Genomic DNA, 24,575 nt, shown 5'->3' on the forward strand with positions numbered 1-24,575 from the left:
TTAATCATTAATTATTTAATTATTTGGTTATTTTATTAATCATTATTATGCTTATTAAGTATAAGTATAGTATTAAGTATACTTATTAAGTATATTAAGTATATACTCTCCATCCCATCCCCCTCTCCATCGCCCTCTCCATCCCCCCATCTCACCTCCTTCCCTTCCTCACAGCACCTGTATAGATGTATATATGTTTGTACATATTTATTACTCTATTTATTTATTTTCTTTGTACATATCTATCCTATTTATTTTATTTTGTTAGGATGTTCGGTTTTGTTCTCCATCTCCCCCCTTTTAGACCGTGAGCCCACCGTCGGGTAGGGACCGTCTCTAGATGTTGCCAACTTATACTTCCCAAGCGCTCAGTACAGTGCCCTGCACACAGGAAGCACTCAACGAATACGATCGGTGATGATTAAGCATCGGACACAGTCCCTGTCCCACGTGGGGCTCGCGGTCTAAGCGATATATAGCATCTGGCTTTTCTTCCAGTTAGAAACTCCCTTCGGTCGGGGCGTGGGTCTCTCCTGTTTTTGTTCCTCACGGTCCTGAGTCTTTTACCGTGTGCCGGGCGCCGTACTGAGCGCCGGGATGGATACGGGCGAGTCGGGTGAGGCACGATCCCCCTGCCGTCGCCTGTTTTCATCCCCATTTTTTCTAGGTAAGGCCACTCGAAGCAGAGAAGGAGCCGGGATTAGAACCCAAAGCCCTCCTTTCCTCTTCTCTCTCGCTCAGCCCCACCGTCCGTTTATTCATTTCTCTCCCCGTCGGTCGAGAGCGGAGGCCCGCGGCGGGCCGGGCCGGCCGTCTCGGGCGGTCGAGCCGAGCGAACGGCTTAATCAATCAATCAATCAATCAATCGTATTTATTGAGCGCTTACTATGTGCACAGCACTGGACTAAGCGCTTGGGAAGTACAAATTGGCAACATCTAGAGACAGCCCCTACCCAACAGTGGGCTCACGGTCTAAAAGGGGGAGACGGAGAACAAAACCAAATATACTAACAAAATAAAATAAATAGAATAGATATGTACAAGTAAAGTAAATAAATAGAGTAATAAATATGTACAAACATATATACAGGTGCTGTGGGGAAGGGAAGGAGATAAGATGGGGGGATGGAGAGGGGGACGAGGGGGAGAGGAAGGAAGGGGCTCAGTCCGGGAAGGCCTCTTGGAGGAGGTGAGCTCTCAGCAGGGCCAGTCAGTCAGTCGTCATCATCATCATCATCAATCATATTTATTGAGCGCTTACTATGTGCAGAGCACTGTACTAAGCACTTGGGAAGTCCAAATTGGCAACATCTAGAGACAGCCCCTACCCAACAGTGGGCTCACAGTCTAAAAGGGGGAGACGGAGAACAAAACCAAACAGACTAACAAAATAAAATAGAATAGATATGTACAAATAAATTAAATAAATAAATAAATAGAGTAAAAAAATATGTACAAACATGTACATCTATACAGGTGCTGTGGGGAAGGGAAGGAGGTAAGATGGGGGGATGGAGAGGGGGACGAGGGGGAGAGGAAGGAAGGGGCTCAGTCTGGGAAGGGCTTTTGGAGGAGGTGAGCTCTCAGCAGGGCCAGTCAGTCAGTCACCATCATCATCATCATCATCAATCGTATTTATTGAGCGCTTACTATGTGCAGAGCACTGGACTAAGCGCTTGGGAAGTCCAAATTGGCAACATCTAGAGACAGCCCCTACCCAACGGCGGGCTCCCAGTCTAAAAGGGGGAGACGGAGAACAAAACCAAACAGACTACCAAAATAAAATAGAATAGATATGTACAAATTATAAATAGAGTAAAAAAAATATGTACAAACATATATACAGGTGCTGTGGGGAAGGGAAGGAGGTAAGATGGGGATGGAGAGGGGGAGAGGAAGGAAGGGGCTCAGTCCGGGAAGGCCTCTTGGAGGAGGTGAGCTCTCAGCAGGGCCAGTCAGTCAGTCATCATCATCAATCGTGTTTATTGAGCGCTTACTATGTGCAGAGCACTGTACTAAGCGCTTGGGAAGTACAAATTGGCAACATCTAGAGACAGCCCCTACCCAACAGCGGGCTCCCAGTCTAAAAGGGGGAGACGGAGAACAAAACCAAACATACTACCAAAATAAAATAGAATAGATATGTACAAATAAATAGAGTAAAAAAAATATGTACAAACATATATACAGGTGCTGTGGGGAAGGGAAGGAGGTAAGATGGGGATGGAGAGGGGGAGAGGAAGGAAGGGGCTCAGTCCGGGAAGGCCTCTTGGAGGAGGTGAGCTCTCAGCAGGGCCGAGCGCTCACTGGGGGCACGGCATTGTATCGGGTGCTTGGGAGAGCACGATGCGACGATAACTCTGTCTTCCAGATTCCCCGGGCGAAGCGGAGGGGCGGGAGTCCCTGGCCGCCAAGGAGGCCCCGGCGCTGGAGAAGGCGGGTTACCGGAGGGCCTTCCGGGGCCGCCGCCAGGCCAACGTCCTCACGGCCGCGGCCGACGGCAACGCGGCGGCGGCGGCGGGCGGCGGGGGCGGCGGCGGCCCCGAGGCCCAGCGCGGCCGTCCGGCCCGGGGCCGGCCCCGAAGAGCCGCCCCCGGGGGGGGCGGCGGGGGGGACTTGCGCAAGGTCCGCGAGGCCCAGAAGAGACCCCCGGCCGAGAAGCGGTCCTACGAGTGCAACGAGTGCGGCAAGGCCTTCAAGTGGAGCTCCAACCTGCGGGCCCACGAGCGCATCCACACCGGGGAGAACCTGCGCCGCTGCGACGACTGCGGGAAGGCCTTCAGCGCCCGCTCCACGCTCATCATCCACCAGCGCATCCACACGGGCGAGAAGCCCTACCAGTGCAGCGAGTGCGGCAAGGCCTTCAGCCAGCACTCGTCGCTCATCTACCACGAGCGGGTGCACACGGGCGAGAAGCCGTACAAGTGCAACGAGTGCGGCAAGATCTTCAAGATCAGCTCCAACCTGCGGGCCCACGAGAGGATCCACACCGGGGAGAAGCCCTACGAGTGCAACGAGTGCGGGAAGGCCTTCCGCAACCGCTCCACCCTGAAGACCCACCTGAGGATTCACGGCGGGGACGGCTGCCGCCCGCCCCAGCCGCCGCCGCCCCAGCCGCCGCCCCCCGCCGCCGCCGCCCCAGCCCCAGCCGCCGCCGGCCGCCGCGGCCCCGGGGGGCTTCGGCGGGGCCCCCGCCTTCCCCCTCGAACCGTTCGAGGAGCGGGCCCCGGCCCCCGCGCCCGCCGGCCCGTGAGGGCGCCCGCCCCCGGGGATCCGGGGGGCGACTCCGCTCCGGCCCCCGCTCGCTCCCCCCTCGCCCGTCGGGTCCCCGGCCCCCGGCCCGGCCCGCCCCCGGTCTCCCCCTCCCCGCCGCCGGCCGGAGCCGGGCCTCTCCCGACTGGCTCGTGAGACTTCCCCTCCATCTCCCCCCGTCCCTCCTCTTCGGCCGCGGCGCTCCCCCCCGGGGCCCCTCCGTCCCGCGGGCGGCGGACGGAGAGGAGAGGGGAAGTCCTCCGCCCCGGCTCCTCCCCGCTCCCGTCGTCTTCACGTCCGGCCCGTCGCCAGGCCCCGCCGTCCTTTCCCCCCCGCCCCGGTCCGGATGGCCTCCCCGCCTCCGGCCTCGCCCCCCTCCCCTCCCCACGCTACCGTCCCTCCCGCCCGGCTCATTCTCCCGGAACGTCATTCCGCGCCCATCGCCCCACGGGCTCCTCCTCAAACTTTCGGTGACTGCCCGTTCCCCTCCACGCCAAGTAGAAACTCAACACCCCTCGGCGGCGGAGGGGCGGGGGGGTCTTCCATCATCTTTCTCCCTCCTCCTCCTCCTCATTGCTCTCCAGCTTGCCTCCCAAAGCGTCCGGCCTCTCCCTTCTGACTCCTCGCTCCCGCGCCCTTCTTCCCCGTCGGGAGACCTCTTCCCGGTCGCGGCGGCCAGATCCCAGCTCCCCGCCTCTTCCAAAGCCACGGGGAAGGCCCGTCTCCTCCAGGAGGCCTTCCCCCTCCCCACAATAAATCCATCTCCACCCAAATCCGGCTCCCGACTCCCACCTCGGCACGTCCGTACCAACTATGCACTTGTGTACTCGCCACCGACCGTAGCACTTCTGCTCGCGTTGATTCAGGCAGCCCATTCACCCGAGATGCGCTCTCCCTCCCTCCCGTCTGTAAATTATTCCGGGGCCCTCCCCGCCGAGAGCGGCCCCTCCTTCCGTGCGGGACCTCGGATGCTAACTCTGTCCCGTTTCCCCCAGAGCTTAGCACAGCGCTCTGCGCGCGGTGGCCGCTCCAAAGTGCGAAGCGGCGGAGGCCCCGGACGCCGCCGGGCGACCTCGGGCAAGTCACCTCCCTGTGCCTCGGTTTCTCCACTCGCAGGACGGAGACTCGATACCCACCCCCCCCCAGACAGTCTGTGAGCCCCGTGCGGGACCTGATTTTCCTCTGTATCTGTCACCCCGGCGCTCAGCACAGTGCTTGGCACGTAGTAAGCGCTTAACGACGACTCCAATCATTAATAAACGGTATCGATTGAAAGCTCTGACGTGGTGGTCTCCAGCGGCCGACTTCTGGCCGGCGACCGGACGCCGCTGGAGGTTCGGAGGGCGGAGGGGGGATGGGGGAGACGCCCCCCAGACACCCGGAGTGTCACCTTCACTCTCACGGGCGGTTGGGGCCGGGGTCGGAGCCGTGGCCGCGTTTTCTAGCCAGAAGTCGGAGCTTCTTTCCCTCTCGGGAAAATGCTGCTACGGAGGAGCCCTTAGGAATCCCCGGCGCTTAAAACAGTGCTTTGCACATAGTAAGCGCTTAATAAATGCCATTATTAGCGGTATTTATAGCCAGCTGGGTGCGGGGGATATCCCGTCGGGGGAAAGGACCGGACCCGACACTTAAAGCGCTCAGAAAGCGGGGCGGCTGGACCTCGGACGGGTCTGCCGGAACTGCCAACCCCGAAAAACGCTCCTGCCATCATCAATCGTATTTATTGAGCGCTTACTATGTGCGGAGCACTGTACTAAGCGCTTGGGAAGTACAAATTGGCAACATACAGAGACGGTCCCTACCCAACAGTGGGCTCACGGTCTAAAAGACTGCCATCATTGTGGCCCATCAAATGGTAGTAATCTCGAGCGCTTTCGTACAGGACACTGTACTAAGCACCTGAGAAGCAGCGTGGCTCGGCGGAAAGAGCTCGGGCTTGGGAGTCCATCAATCAATCAATCGTATTTATTGAGCACTTACTGTGTGCAGAGCACTGGACTAAGCGCTTAGGAAGTACATGTTGGCAACATAGAGTCAGAGGTCACGGGTTCAAATCCCGGCTCCGCCACTTAGCTGTGTGACTCTGGGCCGGTCACTTGGCTTCTCTGGGCCTCAGTTCCCTCACCTGGAAAACGGGGATGAAGATTGGGAGCCCCACGCGGGACAACCTGATCACCTTGTAGCCTCCCCGGCGCTTAGAACAGTGCTTGGCACATAGTAAGCGCCTAACGGGCCATCGTTATGATTATTATTATTGGGACAGGATGATACAACAGAATTAGTGTAGGTGAGGCGGGGGCTTCGGGGTCAGAGGGTTCCAAGCCCACGTCACCCATCTTGTGGGCTTGAAACAAGTCACTTTAGCTTCTCTGCCTCAGTTTCCCCCCTGGTGAAATGGGGATGCGGGACGCTATCCGATCCGACTGTAACACAATTATTAATCGGATCCACTTTTCCCTCTAGATTGCAAACTTGTGGGCGGGGAATGTGTGTTCTTTCGATCATATTGACTGCCTAGGTGTGCAGAGCACTGTACTAAGCGCTTGGGAGAGGACAGTAAAACAGACACCTGTCCTGCCTGCAATGAGCTTACAGTCCAGTCATATTAAGGGCTTTCTGCGTGTAATAATAATGACTGTGAGCCCACTGTTGGGTAGGGACCGTCTCTATATGTTGCCAACTTGGACTTCCCAAGCGCTTAGTACAGTGCTCTGCACACAGTAGGTGCTCAATAAATACGATTGGTATTTAAGTGCTTACTATGTGCAAAGCACTGTTCTAAGCACGGAGTAGAGCACTGTACTAAGCGCTTGTCTAATCTACATGTCCACTGACTCTTGTGTTGGACTTTCCCAAGTGCTTAGAAAGCACTTTCATTCATTCATTCATTCAATCGTATTTATTGAGCGCTTACTGTGTGCAGAGCACTGTACTAAGCGCTTGGGAAGTCCAAGTTGGCAACATGTAGAGACAGTCCCTACCCAACAGTGGGCTTACAGTCTAGAAGGTGTTATTAAGCCCATTTTTATTTATTAAGCCCACTGGTATTTATTAAGTGAGCCCACTTAATAAATACCACCGTGGCTCAGCGGAAAGAGCCCGGGCTTTGGAGTCAGAGGTCATGGGTTCAAATCCCGGCTCCGCCAATTGCCAGCTGTGTGACTTTGGGTAAGTCATTTCGCTTCTCGGGGCCTCAGTTCCCTCATCTGGAAAATGGGGATGAAGACTGTGAGCCCCATGCGGGACAACCTGATCACCTTGTAACCTCCCCAGCGCTTAGAACAGAGCTTTGCATGTAGTAAGCGCTTAATAAATGCCATCATTATTATTACTATTAATAAATACCAGTGATTGATTGATTTCAGTCTCTATCGATTGTTAGATAACCAGAAAATAGACCACACAGAGAAGAATGGGGGTATGTGGCGTTATTTCACACCTGTTTGGGTTGAGTTTTACCGTTAATATATCTACCTAAATAACCTGATCACCTTGTAACCTCCCCCAGCGCTTAGAACAGTGCTTGGTGCGTAGTAAGCGCTTAATAAATGCCATCATTATTATTAAATACCAGTGATTGATTTCAGTCTCTATCGATTGTTAGATAACCAGAAAATAGACCACACAGAGAAGAATTAGGGGATGTGGCGTTATTTCACACCTATTAGAACAGTGCTTTGTGCATAGTAAGCGCTTAATAAATGCCATCATTATTATTATTAATAATAAATACCAGTGATTGATTGATTTCAGTCTCTATCGATTGTTAGATAACCAGAAAATAGACCACACAGAGAAGAATTAGGGGATGTGGCGTTATTTAACACCGGTTTGGGTTGAGTTTTACCGGAAATATATCTACCTAAATAACCTGATCACCTTGTAACCTCCCCAGCGCTTAGAACGGTGCTTTGCACGTAGTAAGCGCTTAATAAATGCCATCATTATTATTAAATACCAGTGATTGATTGATTTCAGTCTCTATCGATTGTTAGATAACCAGAAAATAGACCACACAGAGAAGAATTAGGGGATGTGGTGTTATTTCACACCTATTAGAACAGTGCTTTACACATAGTAAGCACTTAATAAATGCCATCATTATTATTATTATTGAATACCATTGATTGATTTCAGTCTCTATCGATTGTTAGATAACCAGAAAATAGATCACACAGAGAAGAATTAGGGGATGTGGTGTTATTTCACACCTGTTAGAACAGTGCTTTGCACATAGTAAGCGCTTAATAAATGCCATCATTAGTATTAAATACCAGTGATTGATTGATTTCAGTCTCTATCGATTGTTATATAACCAGAAAATAGACCACACAGAGAAGAATTAGGGGATGTGGCATTATTTCACACCGGTTTGGCCTTATTTCACACCTGTTTGGGTTGAGTTTTACCAGAAATACATCTACCTAAATAACCTGATCACCTTGTAACCTCCCCAGTGCTTAGAACAGTGCTTTGCACATAGTAAAGTGCTTAATAAATACCATCATTATTATTAATAAATACCAGTGATTAATTGATTTCAGTCTCTACTGATTGTTAGATAACCAGAAAATAGACCACACAGAGAAGAATTAGGGATGTGGCGTTATTTCACACCTATTAGAACAGTGCTTTACACATAGTAAGCACTTAATAAATGCCATCATTATTATTATTATTGAATACCATTGATTGATTTCAGTCTCTATCGATTGTTAGATAACCAGAAAATAGATCACACAGAGAAGAATTAGGGGATGTGGTGTTATTTCACACCTGTTAGAACAGTGCTTTGCACATAGTAAGCGCTTAATAAATGCCATCATTAGTATTAAATACCAGTGATTGATTGATTTCAGTCTCTATCGATTGTTATATAACCAGAAAATAGACCACACAGAGAAGAATTAGGGGATGTGGCATTATTTCACACCGGTTTGGCCTTATTTCACACCTGTTTGGGTTGAGTTTTACCAGAAATACATCTACCTAAATAACCTGATCACCTTGTAACCTCCCCAGTGCTTAGAACAGTGCTTTGCACATAGTAAAGTGCTTAATAAATACCATCATTATTATTAATAAATACCAGTGATTAATTGATTTCAGTCTCTACTGATTGTTAGATAACCAGAAAATAGACCACACAGAGAAGAATTAGGGATGTGGCGTTATTTCACACCTGTTAGAACAGTGCTTTGCACATAGTAAGCGCTTAATAAATGCCATCATTATTATTATTATTAAATACCAGTGATTGATTTCAGTCTCTATCGATTGTTAGATAACCAGAAAATAGACCACACAGAGAAGAATTGGGGGATGTGGCGTTATTTCACACCTGTTTGGGTTGTTTTACCAGAAATATATGTACCTAAATAACCTGATCACCTTGTAACCTCCCCAGCGCTTAGAACAGTGCTTTGCACATAGTAAGTGCTTAATAAATGCCATCATTATTATTATTATTATTAATAAATACCAGTGTTTGAGTGATTTCAGTCTCTATTGATTGTTAGATAACCAGAAAATAGACCACACGGAGAAGAATTGGGGGATGTGGCATTATTTCACGCCTGTTTGGGTTGAGTTTTACCAGAAATATACCTAAATAACCTGATCACCTTGTAACCTCCCCAGTGCTTAGAACAGTGCTTTGCACATAGTAAGTGCTTAATAAATGCCATCATTATTATTATTATTAATAAATACCAGTGATTGATTGATTTCAGTCTCTATCGAATGTTAGATAACCAGAAAATAGACCACACAGAGAAGAATGGGGGGTTGTGGCGTTATTTCACACCTGTTTGGGTTGAGTTTTACTGGAAATATATCTACCTAAAGCAATCAATCGTATTTATTGAGCGCTTACCATGTGCAGAGCACTGTACTAAGCGCTTGTGTTAAATGCTGTGGGGTTGAGGGCGGGGTGAATATCAAGCATTTAAGGGGTACAGATCTCGGTGCCTAGGGAGCGGGAATGGGGGAAATGAAGATTTAGTTGTGTGCAGTCCAGTGCTCTGCACACGGTAAGCGCTCAATAAATACGATTGAATGAAGGAATGAATGAGAGCACAATATAATAATAAACAGGCACACTCCAGTCACTTCACTTCCCTGGGCCTCAGTTCCCTCATCTGTAAAATGGGGATGAAGACTGTGAGCCCCACGGGGGACAGCCTGATTACGTCGTATCTATCCCAGCGCTTAGTTCAGTGCTCTGCACACGGTAAGCGCTCAATAAATACGATTGAATGAATGAATGAATGAGAGCAAAATATAATAATAAACAGACACACTCCAGTCACTTCACTTCCCTGGGCCTCAGTTCCCTCATCTGTAAAATGGGGATGAAGACTGTGAGCCCCAGGGGGGACAGCCTGATTACCTTGTATCTACCCCAGCGCTTAGTACAGTGCTCTGCACACAGTAAGCGCTCAATAAATACGATTGAATGAATGAATGAATGAGAGCACAATATAATAATAGACACACTCCAGTCACTTCACTTCTCTGGGCCTCAGTTCCCTCATCTGTAAAATGGGGATGAAGACTGTGAGCCCCATGGGGGACAGCCTGATTACCTCGTAGCTACCCCAGCGCTTAGTACAGTGCTCTGCACACAGTAGGCGCTCAATAAATGCGATTGAATGAGGGAATGAATGAGAGCACAATATAATAATAAACAGACACACTCCAGTCACTTCCCTGGGCCTCAGTTCCCTCATCTGTAAAATGGGGATGAAGACTGTGAGCCCCACAGGGGGACAGCCTGATTACCTCGTATCTATCCCAGCGCTTAGTACAGTGCTCTGCACACAGTAGGCGCTCAATAAATGCGATTGAATGAAGGAATGAATGAGAGCACAATATAATAATAAACAGACACACTCCAGTCACTTCACTTCCCTGGGCCTCAGTTCCCTCATCTGTAAAATGGGGATGAAGACTGTGAGCCCCACGGGGGACAGCCTGATTACGTCGTATCTATCCCAGCGCTTAGTACAGTGCTCTGCACACGGTAGGTGCTCAATAAATACAATTGAATGAAGGAATGAATGAGAGCACAATATAATAATAAACAGACACACTCCAGTCACTTCACTTCCCTGGGCCTCAGTTCCCTCATCTGTAAAATGGGGATGAAGACTGTGAGCCCCACCGGGGACAGCCTGATTACCTCGTATCTATCCCAGCGCTTAGTACAGTGCTCCGCACACAGTAAGCGCTCAATAAATACGATTGAATGAATGAATGAATGAGAGCACAATATAATAATAGACACTCCAATCACTTCACTTCCCTGGGCCTCAGTTCCCTCATCTGTAAAATGGGGATGAAGACTGTGTGCCCCATAGGGGACAACCTGATTACCTCGTATGTACCCCAGCGCTTAGTACAGTGCTCTGCACACAGTAAGCGCTCAATAAATACGATTGAATGAGGGAGTGAATGAGAGCACAATATAATAATAAACAGACACACTCCAGTCACTTCACTTCCCTGGGCCTCAGTTCCCTCATCTGTCAAATGGGGATGAAGACTGTGAGCCCCACGGGGGACAGCCTGATTACGTCGTATCTATCCCAGCGCTTAGTTCAGTGCTCTGCACACGGTAAGCGCTCAATAAATACGATTGAATGAATGAGTGAACAGTGCTTGGCACATAGTAAGCGCTTAACAAATGCCATCATTATTTATTGGGAAGCAGCGTGACTCACTGGAAAGACCCCGCGTTTGGGAGTCCGAGGTCATGGGTTCTAATCCCCGCTCTGCCCCTTGTCAGCTGTGTGACTCTGGACAAGTCACTTCACTTCTCTGGGCCTCAGTTCTCTCATCTGAAAAATGGGGATGAAGACTGGGAGCCCCCCGTGGGACAAACTGATCCCCTTGGATCCCCCGCCCCAGCGCTCAGAACAGTGCTTCGCACACAGTAAGCGCTTAACAAATACCATCATCATAACGAGTTCACGGTCTAGGGTGGGTGCTAGACTGTGAGCCCACTGGTGGGTAGGGACTGTCTCTCTATGTTGCCAACTTGTACTTCCCAAGCGCTTAGTACAGTGCTCTGCACACAGTAAGCGCTCAATAAATACGATTGATGATGATGATACAGACACTATCACACATAAGCAGCGTGAAGCAGCTTGGCTCAATGGAAAGCGCCCGGGCTTTGGAGTCAGAGGTCATGGATTCAAATCCCGACTCTGCCACTTGTCAGCTGGGTGACTCTGGGCCAGTCACTTCACTTCTCTGGGCCTCAGTTTCCTCATCTGGAAAATGGGGATGAAGAGTGTGAGCCCCCCGTGGGACAACCTGATCGCCTTGGAACCTCCCCAGCGCTTAGAACAGTGCTTTGCACATAGGAAGCGCTTAATAAATGCCATTATTATTATTATTATTATAAGTAAATTACAGGCAGACAAGTGCTGAGGGGTTGGGAACGTGACTGTTACAGTGTTTCACCGTGCTCTCCTAAGCGTTTGGGCAAGTCACTTAACTTCTCTGAGCCTCAGTGACCTCATCTGTAAAATGGGGATGATGACTGTGAGGCCCACGGGGGACAACCTGATCACCTTGTATCTACCCCAGCGCTTAGAACAGTGTTTGGCACATAGTAAGCGCTTAACAAATGCCACCATTATTATTATTATTATTACAGTGCTCTGCACCCAGAGAGCTTTCAATCAATGCAATCAATCAATCAATGCAATCAATCGATCACGGGCTCAGTGGAAAGAGCCCGGGCTTTGGAGTCAGAGGTCATGGGTTCGAATCCCGGCTCCGCCCATTGTCAGCTGGGTGACTTCGGGCAAGTCACTTCACTTCTCTGGGCCTCATTTCCCTCATCTGGAAAATGGGGACTAAGACTACAACCTGATCACCTTGTAACCTCCCCGGGCGCTTAGAACAGTGCTTTGCACATAGTAAGCGCTTAATGAATGCCATCATTATTATTATTATTATTAGCAATGCTTTTTATTGCACACTGTACTGAGCTTTACTTTACTGAGCTTTAGCTTTTTAGACTGTGAGCCCACTGTTGGGTAGGGACTGTCTCTATATGTTGCCAACTTGTACTTCCCAAGCGCTTAGTACAGTGCTCTGCACACAGTAAGCGCTCAATAAATACGATTGATTGATTGATTTACGAGAGTACGATACAAGAGTCGGTAGATCTGTTCCCTGCCCACAGCGAGCTTACAGTCTAAGAGGGGAGATGAACATGCATATAAATCAATAATTGATCTGTTGCTTTACTGATTAATTAGCTCACCAGTGATTAATTCATAATAAATAAATAATAATGGTGGCATTAATTAAATCAATAATTGGTCTATTGCTTTACTGATTAATTAGCTCACCAGTGATTAATTCATAAGAAATAAATAATAATGGTAGCGTTAATTAAATCAATAATTGATCTATTGCTTTACTGATTAATTAGCTCACCAGTGATTAATTCATAATAAATAAATAATAATGGTGGCATGAATAAATCAATAATTGATCTATTGCTTTACTGATTAATTAGCTCACCAGTGATTAATTCATAATAAATAAATAATAATGGTAGCATTCATTAAATCAATAATTGATCTATTGCTTTACTGATTAATTAGCTCACCAGTGATTAATTCATAATAAATAAATAATAATGGTGGCATTGATTAAATCAATATTGATCTGTTGCTTTACTGATTAATTAGCTCACCAGTGATTAATTCATAATAAATAAATAATAATGGTAGCATTCATTAAATCAATAATTGATCTATTGCTTTACTGATTAATTAGCTCACCAGTGATTAATTCATAATAAATAAATAATAATGGTGGCATTGATTAAATCAATAATTGATCTGTTGCTTTACTGATTAATTAGCTCACCAGTGATTAATTCATAATAAATAAATAATAATGGTGGCATTCAATAAATCAATAATTGATCTATTGCTTTACTGATTAATTAGCTCACCAGTGATTAATTCATAATAAATAAATAATAATGGTGGCATTAATAAATCAATAATTGATCTGTTGCTTTACTGATTAATTAGCTCACCAGTGATTAATTCATAATAAATAAATAATAATGGTGGCATTGATTAAATCAATAATTGATCTATTGCTTTACTGATTAATTAGCTCACCAGTGATTAATTCATAAGAAATAAATAATAGTGGTAGCATTAATTAAATCAATAATTGAGCTATTGCTTTACTGATTAATTAGCTCACCAGTGATTAATTCATAAGAAATAAATAATAGTGGTAGCGTTAATTAAATCAATAATTGATCTATTGCTTTACTGATTAATTAGCTCACCAGTGATTAATTCATAAATAATAATGGTGGGATTAATTAACTCGGCAGTGGATTTCGTGGCTTCAGAGGGGGACATGCGTGTATGGATGCTGCTGTCCCTGATTTTCAGGGGCTGGGGAGAGAATTTGGGACTCTCCTCGCAATTCTTGATTTATTCCTTTTATTTTTTCTTCCCTCCCCTTCCCCCTTCAGGCCTAGTCATCTCACAGCCAAATGGGTAATTCAGGATTTTATACATATTAAGGGAGACGATAAAAAGCCCACTAAGGAGGGCTCTGTAGCTCAGGGGTTAGAGCACTGGTCTTGTAAACCAGGGGTCGCGAGTTCGAATCTCGCCAGGGCCTCAGTCCATTTTTGACAGGCCTCATTTTCATTTTAGACCCACCTATAATTTATTTTAACGACCGTCCCCCGCGCTAGGTTGTAAATTCAATCAATCAATCAATCGTATTTATTGAGCACTTACTATGTGCAGAGCACTGTACTAAGCGCTTAACACTGTACTAAGCGCTTAGCACTGTACTAAGCGCTTAGCACTGTAAATTCCTCGAGGGTGGGGATAATTTCTGCTACCTCCCCTGTAAAATGAGGATTAAGACTGTGGGCCCCACGTGGGACAGGGGCCGTGTCCAACCTGTTAAACCTTAGAGTTTAGTACAGTTTTCGGCACATAGTAAGTGCCTAACAAATCCCACAGTTGTTATTATTATTATTATTAATAATAAATTATCACTTCCCCATTTCGTAGTACAAAGGAAAAAACACCCTGCCCCCTCTGAGGCTCGAACTCAGGACCTTCAGATTATGAGACTGACGCGCTACCTACTGCGCTAAGGAGGCGTTGGAAGTGGGGTTTTTCCAAGATGTTTCTGCAACAGAAAATATCACAGTTGTACCTGGATTTAATTTCCAAAACCCATATCCCTGGATATTCATTCATTCATTCATTCCAGCATATTTATTGAGCACTTATGGTGTGCAGGACACTGTATTAAGCTCTTGGGAAGGACAATTCAGCAACAGAGACAATCTCTGTCTACAACGGGCTCACAGTCTGAAAGAGGGGGAGACAGGCCTCAAAACAAGTAAAGAGGCATAATAATAATAATAATAATAATAATGGCTTTGATGATGATGATGATGTTTGATACTGATGTTTCTGCAACAGAAAATATCACAGTTGTACCTGGATTTAATTTCCAAAACCCATATCCCTGGATATTAATTAATTCATTCATTCCATCATATTTATTGAGCACTTATGGTGTGCAGAACACTGTATTAAGCTCTTGGGAAGGACAGTTCAGCAACAATCTCTGTCCACAACGGGCTCACAGTCTGAAAGGGGGGGAGACAGCCTCAAAACAAGTAAAGAGGCATAATAATAATAATACTGATGGCATTGTTTGATGATGATGATGATGATGTTTGATACTGATGTTTCTGCAACAGAAAATATCACAGTTGTACCTGGATTTAATTTCCCCCACCCATATCCCTGGCCATTGATTCATTCATTCATTCCATCATATTTATTGAGCACTTATGGTGTGCAGAACACTGTACTAAGCTCTTGGGAAGGACAGTTCAGCAACAGAGATAATCTCTGTCCACAACGGGCTCACAGTCTGAAAGGGGGGGAGACAGGCCTCAAAACAAGTAAAGAGGCATAATAATAATAATAATAATGATGGCTTTGTTTGATGATGATGATGATGATTGATAATGATGTTTCTGCAACAGAAAATATCACAGTTGTACCTGGATTTAATTTCCCCCACCCATATCCCTGGATATTAATTAATTCATTCATTCCAGCATATTTATTGAGCACTTATGGTGTGCAGAACACTGTATTAAGCTCTTGGGAAGGACAGTTCAGCAACAATCTCTGTCCACAACGGGCTCACAGTCTGAAAGGGGGGGAGACAGCCTCAAAACAAGTAAAGAGGCATAATAATAATAATAATGATGATGGCGTTGTTTGATGATGATGATGATGATGATGCTTGATAATGATGTTTCTGCAACAGAAAATATCACAGTTGTACCTGGATTTAATTTCCCCCACCCATATCCCTGGCCCTTAATTCATTCATTCATTCCATCAGATTTATTGAGCACTTATGGTGTGCAGGACACTGTACTAAGCTCTTGGGAAGGACAATTCAGCAACAGAGACAATCTCTGTCCACAACGGGCTCACAGTCTGGGGAGACAGGCCTCAAAACAAGTAAAGAGGCATAATAATAATAATAATGATGGCTTTGTTTGATGATGATGATGATGTTTGATAATGATGTTTCTGCAACAGAAAATATCACAGTTGTACCTGGATTTAATTTCCCCCACCCATATCCCTGGATATTAATTCATTCATTCATTCCAGCATATTTATTGAGCACTTATGGTGTGCAGAACACTGTACTAAGCTCTTGGGAAGGACAGTTCAGCAACAGAGACAATCTCTGTCCACAATGGGCTCACAGTCTGGGGAGACAGGCCTCAAAACAAGTAAAGAGGCATAATAATAATAATAATGATGGCTTTGTTTGATGATGATGATGATGTTTGATAATGATGTTTCTGCAACAGAAAATATCACAGTTGTACCTGGATTTAATTTCCCCCACCCATATCCCTGGATATTAATTAATTCATTCATTTCAGCATATTTATTGAGCACTTATGGTGTGCAGAACACTGTACTAAGCTCTGGGGAAGGACAGTTCAGCAACAGAGATAATCTCTGTCCATAACGGGCTCACAGTCTGGAAGGAGGGGAGACAGGCCTCAAAATAAGTAAAGAGTCATAATAATAATAATACTGATGGCGTTGTTTGATGATGATGATGATGATGATGTTTGATAATGATGTTTCTGCAACAGAAAATATCACAGTTGTACCTGGATTTAATTTCCCCCACCCATATCCCTGGCCATTCATTCATTCATTCATTCCGTCATATTTATTGAGCACTTATGGTGCGCAGAACACTGTATTAAGCTCTTGGGAAGGACAGTTCAGCAGCGGAGATAATCACAGTGCTTGGCACATAGTAAGCGCTTAACAAATACCATCATTATCAATAATAATAATAATAATAATAATAATGGCATTTGCGCTTACTATGTGCCAAGCACTGTTCTAGTTACAAGGTGATCAGGTTGTCCCAAGGGGGGCTCCCAGTCAATCCCCATTTTACAGATGGGGGAACTGAGGCCCAGAAAAGTGAAGTGACTTGCCCAAAGTCACACAGCTGACAATTGGCAGAGCCGGGATTTGAACCCATGATATCTGGCTCCAAAGCCCGGGCTCTTTCCACTGAGCCACGCTACTAATAATATTAGTAATACTAATCATTATTACAATTATTAGTAATAATTATTATAATGAAATAATGATAATATGATCATATATTATATTATATTATATTATATTATAGTGTAGTATATTATATTATATATTATAATATCATATAATAGCATATATTAGTTATATATTATTATATATTGTTATCATATAATTATTAGCATATAATAAATACTTATTATCATAGGTCTTTATATATTATAATAATAAGGCATATTATTAGCACAATACATTATTAGACATCGTATATTAATATATTAATCAATATTAATAATAGATTATTATATTATATTACAATACATTGTGTTATATTATATCATATTTATTATATTATATTATATTATATTATATTATATATTTATTATATATCGACATATATAATATTACTATATATAATGTATATATAACTATATATATAATATATACAATAAATATAATATAATATATATACGTTATATAATATAACATAATATATTATACATTATATCATCGCTATAACAATATATTAATATCCATATATCACATATTATTAATAATATGTAATAACGACGTTTATTATTATAAATAATGATAACAATTATATATTATTAATACACAATAATATATAATATATAATATAATAATATATTTTTATTACTAATAATAATTTTAGTATTATTAGTCTCTGTGCCTCAATTACCTCACCTGTAAAATGGGGATTAAGACTGTAAGCCCCACGTGGGATAGGGACCGTGTCCAACCTGATAAACCTTAGGGTTTAGTACAGTTTTTGGCACATAGTAGGCGCCTAACAAATATCACAGTTGTTATTATTATTATGAAGTTATCACTTCCCCATCTCGCAGTACAAAGGAAAAAAAAAATTCTGCCCCCTCTGAGGCTCGAACTCAGGACCTTCAGATTATGAGACTGACGCGCTGCCTACTGCGCTAAGGAGGCGTTGGAAATGGGCCTTTTCCAGGATGTTTCTGCAACAGAAAATATCACAGTTTCCATGTTTTGTTTTGTTGTTTGTGTCTCCTCTTCTAGACTGTGGGCCCGCTGTTGGGTAGGGACCGTCTCTAGATGTTGCCGATTTGTACTTCTCAATCAATCAATCAATCAATCAATCAATCAATCGTATTTATTGGACTAAGCGCTTGGGAAGTCCAAGTTGGCAACATTATAGAGACGGTCCCTACCCAACAGTGGGCTCACAGTCTAGAAGGGGGAGACAGACAACGAAATAAAACATATTAACAAAATAAAATAAATAGAATATGTATTTTAATGTTTGCCTTCCCCTCTAGACCTGGTGGACTGGGGGTCCTCTCAAATTCTATTGTATTCCAGCGCTTAGAACAGTGCCTGGCACATAGTAAGCGCTTAACAAATACCATTATTATTAATGATGGTACTTAATGATGGTATTTATTAAGCGCTTACTATCTCCCCCTCCTCCCCCTCTCCATCCCCCCCGTCTTACATCCTTCCCTTCCCCACAGCACCCGTATATATGTTTGTACATATTTATTACTCTATTTATTTATTTATTTTACTTGTACATATCTATTCTATTCATTTTATTTTGTTAATATGTTTGGTTTTGTCCTCTGTCTCCCCGTTCTAGACTGTGAGCCCACTGTTGGGTAGGGACTGTCTCTATATGCTGCCAACTTGTACTTCCCAAGCGCCTAGTACAGTGCTCTGCACACAGTAAGCGCTCAATAAATACGATTGATTGATTGATTGATTGATTGCCAGCACTGTTCATTATTATTGGACTCTCCCAGGTGTTCAGTCCAGTGCTCTGCACACAACAAAGGCTCAAAGAAAAATTAACTGAACGACTACTACTACTAATATGTGTATATGGATATCACCTGTATATATGTATTCCACCTGTATATATGTTTTTACGTACTTATTACTCTATTTTGCTTGTACATATTTATTCTATTTATTTTATTTTGTTAATATGTTTTGTTTTATTGTCTATGTTATCATCTGTATATATGTATACCACCCGTATATATGTTTGTACATGCTTATTACTCTACTCGTACATATTTATTCTATTTATTTTATTTTGTTAATATGTTTTGTTTGTTTTGTCTAGACTGTGACCGTCTCTACGTGTAGCCCACTTGGACTTCCCAAGCGCTTAGTTCAGTGCTCTGCACACAGTAAACGCTCAACAAATACGACTGAATGAATGATTAATCTAGCCCACTAAGCAGTACAGTTCTTGGCACAAATTTAGCGCTTAACAAATACCATTATTATTAATGATGGTACTTAATGATGGTATTTATTAAGCGCTAAATTTGTGCCAAGCACTGTTCATTGTTATTGGTCTCTCCCAGGTGTTCAGTCCAGTGCTCTTGCACACAACAAAGGCTCAAAGAAAAATGAACTGAACGACTACTACTACTAATATGTGTATATGGATATCACCTGTATATATGTATTCCACCTGTATATATGTTTTTACGTACTTATTACTCTATTTTGCTTGTACATATTTATTCTATTTATTTTATTTTGTTAATATGTTTTGTTTTATTGTCTGTGTTATCATCTGTATATATGTATACCACCCGTATATATGTTTGTACATGCTTATTACTCTACTCGTACATATTTATTCTATTTATTTTATTTTGTTAATATGTTTTGTTTGTTTTGTCTAGACTGTGACCGTCTCTACGTGTAGCCCACTTGGACTTCCCAAGCGCTTAGTCCAGTGCTCTGCACACAGTAAGCGCTCAATAAAGACGATTGAATGAATGATTAATCTAGCCCACTAAGCAGTACAGTTCTTGGCGCAAATTTAGCGCTTAACAAATACCATTATTAGTAATGATGGTACTTAACGATGGTATTTATTAAGCGCTAAATTTGTGCGAAGCACTGTTCATTATTATTGGACTCTCCCAGGTGTTCAGTCCAGTGCTCTTGCACACAACAAAGGCTCAAAGAAAAATTTACTGAACGACTGCTACTAATAATATGTATATATATATATATATATCACCTGTATATATGTATACCACCTGTATATGTGTTTGCACGTACTCACTCTATTTTACTTGTACATATTTATTCTATTTATTTTATTTTGTTAATATGTTTTGTTTTATTGTCTGTGTTATCACCTGTATATATGTATACCACCCGTATATATGTTTGTACATGCTTATTACTCTACTCGTACATATTTATTCTATTTATTTTATTTTGTTAATATGTTTTGTTTGTTTTGTCTAGACTGTGACCGTCTCTACGTGTAGCCCACTTGGACTTCCCAAGCGCTTAGTTCAGTGCTCCGCACACAGTAAACGCTCAACAAATACGACTGAATGAATGATTAATCTAGCCCACTAAGCAGTACAGTTCTTGGCACAAATTTAGCGCTTAACAAATACCATTATTATTAATGATGGTACTTAATGATGGTATTTATTAAGCGCTAAATTTGTGCCAAGCACTGTTCATTGTTATTGGTCTCTCCCAGGTGTTCAGTCCAGTGCTCTTGCACACAACAAAGGCTCAAAGAAAAATGAACTGAACGACTACTACTACTAATATGTGTATATGGATATCACCTGTATATATGTATTCCACCTGTATATATGTTTTTACGTACTTATTACTCTATTTTGCTTGTACATATTTATTCTATTTATTTTATTTTGTTAATATGTTTTGTTTTATTGTCTGTGTTATCATCTGTATATATGTATACCACCCGTATATATGTTTGTACATGCTTATTACTCTACTCGTACATATTTATTCTATTTATTTTATTTTGTTAATATGTTTTGTTTGTTTTGTCTAGACTGTGACCGTCTCTACGTGTAGCCCACTTGGACTTCCCAAGCGCTTAGTCCAGTGCTCTGCACACAGTAAGCGCTCAATAAAGACGATTGAATGAATGATTAATCTAGCCCACTAAGCAGTACAGTTCTTGGCGCAAATTTAGCGCTTAACAAATACCATTATTAGTAATGATGGTACTTAACGATGGTATTTATTAAGCGCTAAATTTGTGCGAAGCACTGTTCATTATTATTGGACTCTCCCAGGTGTTCAGTCCAGTGCTCTTGCACACAACAAAGGCTCAAAGAAAAATTTACTGAACGACTGCTACTAATAATATGTATATATATATATATATATCACCTGTATATATGTATACCACCTGTATATGTGTTTGCACGTACTCACTCTATTTTACTTGTACATATTTATTCTATTTATTTTATTTTGTTAATATGTTTTGTTTTATTGTCTGTGTTATCACCTGTATATATGTATACCACCCGTATATATGTTTGTACATGCTTATTACTCTACTCGTACATATTTATTCTATTTATTTTATTTTGTTAATATGTTTTGTTTGTTTTGTCTAGACTGTGACCGTCTCTACGTGTAGCCCACTTGGACTTCCCAAGCGCTTAGTTCAGTGCTCCGCACACAGTAAACGCTCAACAAATACGACTGAATGAATGATTAATCTAGCCCACTAAGCAGTACAGTTCTTGGCACAAATTTAGCGCTTAACAAATACCATTATTATTAATGATGGTACTTAATGATGGTATTTATTAAGCGCTAAATTTGTGCCAAGCACTGTTCATTGTTATTGGACTCTCCCAGGTGTTCAGTCCAGTGCTCTTGCACACAACAAAGGCTCAAAGAAAAATGAACTGAACGACTACTACTACTAATATGTGTATATGGATATCACCTGTATATATGTATTCCACCTGTATATATGTTTTTACGTACTTATTACTCTATTTTGCTTGTACATATTTATTCTATTAATTTTATTTTGTTAATATGTTTTATTTTGTTGTCTGTGTTGTCACCTGTATATATGTATACCACCTGTATATATGTTTGTATTTGCTTATTACTCTACTTGTACAAATTTATTCTATTGATTTTATTTTGTTGATATGTTTTGTTTGTTTTGTCTATATTTTGTTAATATGTTTTGTTTTGTTTTGTTAATATGTTTTGTTTGTTCTGTTTTGTTTCGGTGACCGTCTCTACGTGTTGCCCACTTGGACTTCCCAAGCGCTTAGTCCAGTGCTCTGCACACAGTAAGCGCTCAATAAAGACGACTGAATGAATGATTAATCTAGCCCACTAAGCAGTACAGCTCTTGGCACAAATTTGGCGTTTAACAAATAGCAGGATTATTATTATGAGGGAGTAATTTAAAAATAATTTCCCTGACCGGGAATCGAACCCGGGCCGCGGCGGTGAGAGCGCCGAATCCTAACCACTAGACCACCAGGGATGACATGTCACAACTTTGTCGCCTGCCTCAGTTGTCATTTAATTCAGTGGCATTCCCATGAAATTGAAGGTGGAAGGAGAAAAGCTTACAATTTCCCGGGAAAAGACAAATCGGAACGGAAAACTGAACACAGAAATCGCTTGCATACGTGTGTGTGTTTGAGTGTGTGTGTGTGTGTGTGTGTGTGTGTGTGTGTGTGTGTGTGTGTGTGTGTGTGTGTGTGTGTGAGAAGCCTTTTTATTGTCAGCTGTGTGACTTTGGGCAAGTCACTTCACTTCTCTGGGCCTCAGTTACCTCACCTGTAAAATGGGGGTGAAGACTGGGAGCCCCCCATGGTACAACCTGATCACCTTGTAACCTCCCCAGCGCTCAGAACAGCGCTTTGCACAAAGTAAGCACTTAATAAATGCCATTATTATTATTATTATTGAGCCCCGACTCTGTGCCGAGCACTGTACTAGGCGCTTGGGAGAGGACAATAAAAGAGAGTACAATCTGCTGTGTGACCGTGGGCAAGTCACTTCACTTCTCTGGGCCTCAGTTTCCTCATCTGTGAAAAATGGGGATTAAGACTGTGAGCCCCATGGGGGACAGGGACTGTGTCCAACCCCATTAATTTCCCCAGTGGTTAGAACAGTGCTTGGCACATAGTAAGCACTTAATAACTACTACTACTACTACTACTACTATTATTATTATTATAACAGTAAACAGACACATTCCCTGCCCACAACGAGTTTACAGTCGTGTGTGTGTGTCGGGGGGAAAAAGTCTCTAGGCCTCAGTGACCTCATCTGTAAAATGGGAATTGAGCCTGTGAGCCCTACCTGGGACAACCTGATGACCTTGCATTCCTTCATTCAATCGTATTTATTGAGCGCTTACTGTGCTCAGAGCACTGTACTAAGCGCTTGGGAAGTACAAATTGGCAACACGTAGAGACGGTCCCTACCCAATAACGGGCTCACAGTCTAGAAGTATCTACCCCAGCGCTTAGAACAGTGCTTGGCACATAGTAAGCGCTTAATAATAATAATAACAATGACATTTATTAAGCGCTTACTATGTGCCAAGCACTTTTCTAAGCGCTGGGGAGGTGACAAGGTGATTGGGTTGTCCCACGTGGGGCTCACAGGCTTCATCCCCATTTTACAGATGAGGTCACTGGGGCGCAGAGAAGTTTAACAAATACCACAATTATTATTATTATACTCGTTTTGCCGATCAGTCTACTGGAGTGGAACTCGCTTACCCCTAAAATTTAATTTCTTCTAGGCTTTCCCCAAAATGGAGCAAAAGCACCGTCCAATACCCAAAAGGAAAAAATCCGCGCCCAACGTGGGGCTCGAACCCACGACCCTGAGATTAAGAGTCTCATGCTCTACCGACTGAGCTAGCCGGGCACTTGCTAGATACTTCTTCCTCTACTTTTTTGTAGTGAACGTCAGTAAGGGCCAGAGGATAACGAAAATTATTATTGTGGCATTTGTTAGGAGTTTATTAAATGCCACACACTGAACTAAGTGCTGGGGTAGGATGTCAGGTTGGGCACATGGGGACTGGAAGACTAAGGATGGAGGAGAAAAAGTAGTTCATGCTCATTCATTTGGACTTCCCAAGCGCTTAGTACAGTGCTCTGCCCACAGTAAGCGCTCAATAAATACGATTGAATGAATGAATGAATTCATTGGAAGCAGCCGGGCTTAGTGGCGAGAGCCCTGTCTTGGGAGTCAAAGGACGTGGGTTCTAATCCCAGTCCGCCCCTTGTCTGCTGTGTGACCCTGGGTAAGTCACTTCACTTCTCTGGGCCTCAGTTACCTCATCTGCAAAATGGGGATCAATCAATCGTATTGATTGGGCGCTTACTGTGTGCAGAGCACTGTACTAAGCGCTTGGGAAGTACAATGGGCTCACAGCCTAGAAGGGGGAGACAGAGAACAAAAGAAAACATATTAACAAAATAAAATAAATAGAATAGATATGTACAAGTAGGACTGTGAGCCCCCCGTGGGACAACCTGATCTCCTTGTAATCTCCTCAGCGCTTAGTACAGTGCTTTGCACATAGTAAGCGATTAATAAATGCCATTATTATTATTATATTTGCTAAAAATTAAAAAAATAGGGCTCGTCCGGGATTTGAACCCGGGACCTCTCGCACCCGAAGCGAGAATCATACCCCTAGACCAACGAGCCAATTACAGGAAATAAAAAGAAATATTTCCCAGAAAGAGGAAAGAGAAATTCAAGATGAGGACAAAAAATAATATTGATGGTCATGGAAATCATTCATTCATTCAATCGTATTTATTAAGCGCT

The 24,575-nt window shown here is 43.3% G+C and overlaps 6 non-coding genes across 6 annotated transcripts; 1 reads left to right on the forward strand and 5 right to left on the reverse strand.

Annotated features, from left to right (window-relative positions):
- Positions 1-13,856: 13,856 nt before the first annotated feature.
- TRNAT-UGU lies at positions 13,857-13,929 on the forward strand. The gene has a single exon. It is a non-coding gene; the product is annotated as a tRNA-Thr (tRNA).
- A 423-nt stretch (positions 13,930-14,352) lies between these two features.
- On the reverse strand, positions 14,353-14,425 carry TRNAM-CAU. Its single transcript has one exon. It is a non-coding gene; the product is annotated as a tRNA-Met (tRNA).
- Positions 14,426-17,824: 3,399 nt separating this feature from the next.
- TRNAM-CAU lies at positions 17,825-17,897 on the reverse strand. Its single transcript has one exon. It is a non-coding gene; the product is annotated as a tRNA-Met (tRNA).
- Positions 17,898-22,185: 4,288 nt separating this feature from the next.
- Positions 22,186-22,257, reverse strand: TRNAE-CUC. The gene has a single exon. It is a non-coding gene; the product is annotated as a tRNA-Glu (tRNA).
- A 1,330-nt stretch (positions 22,258-23,587) lies between these two features.
- On the reverse strand, positions 23,588-23,660 carry TRNAK-CUU. The gene has a single exon. It is a non-coding gene; the product is annotated as a tRNA-Lys (tRNA).
- Positions 23,661-24,380: 720 nt separating this feature from the next.
- On the reverse strand, positions 24,381-24,452 carry TRNAP-CGG. Its single transcript has one exon. It is a non-coding gene; the product is annotated as a tRNA-Pro (tRNA).
- Positions 24,453-24,575: the final 123 nt, after the last annotated feature.

The sequence above is a fragment of the Tachyglossus aculeatus genome, unplaced genomic scaffold (genome assembly GCF_015852505.1).
Source record: "Tachyglossus aculeatus isolate mTacAcu1 unplaced genomic scaffold, mTacAcu1.pri scaffold_101_arrow_ctg1, whole genome shotgun sequence".
Taxonomy (NCBI): Eukaryota; Metazoa; Chordata; class Mammalia; order Monotremata; family Tachyglossidae; genus Tachyglossus; species Tachyglossus aculeatus.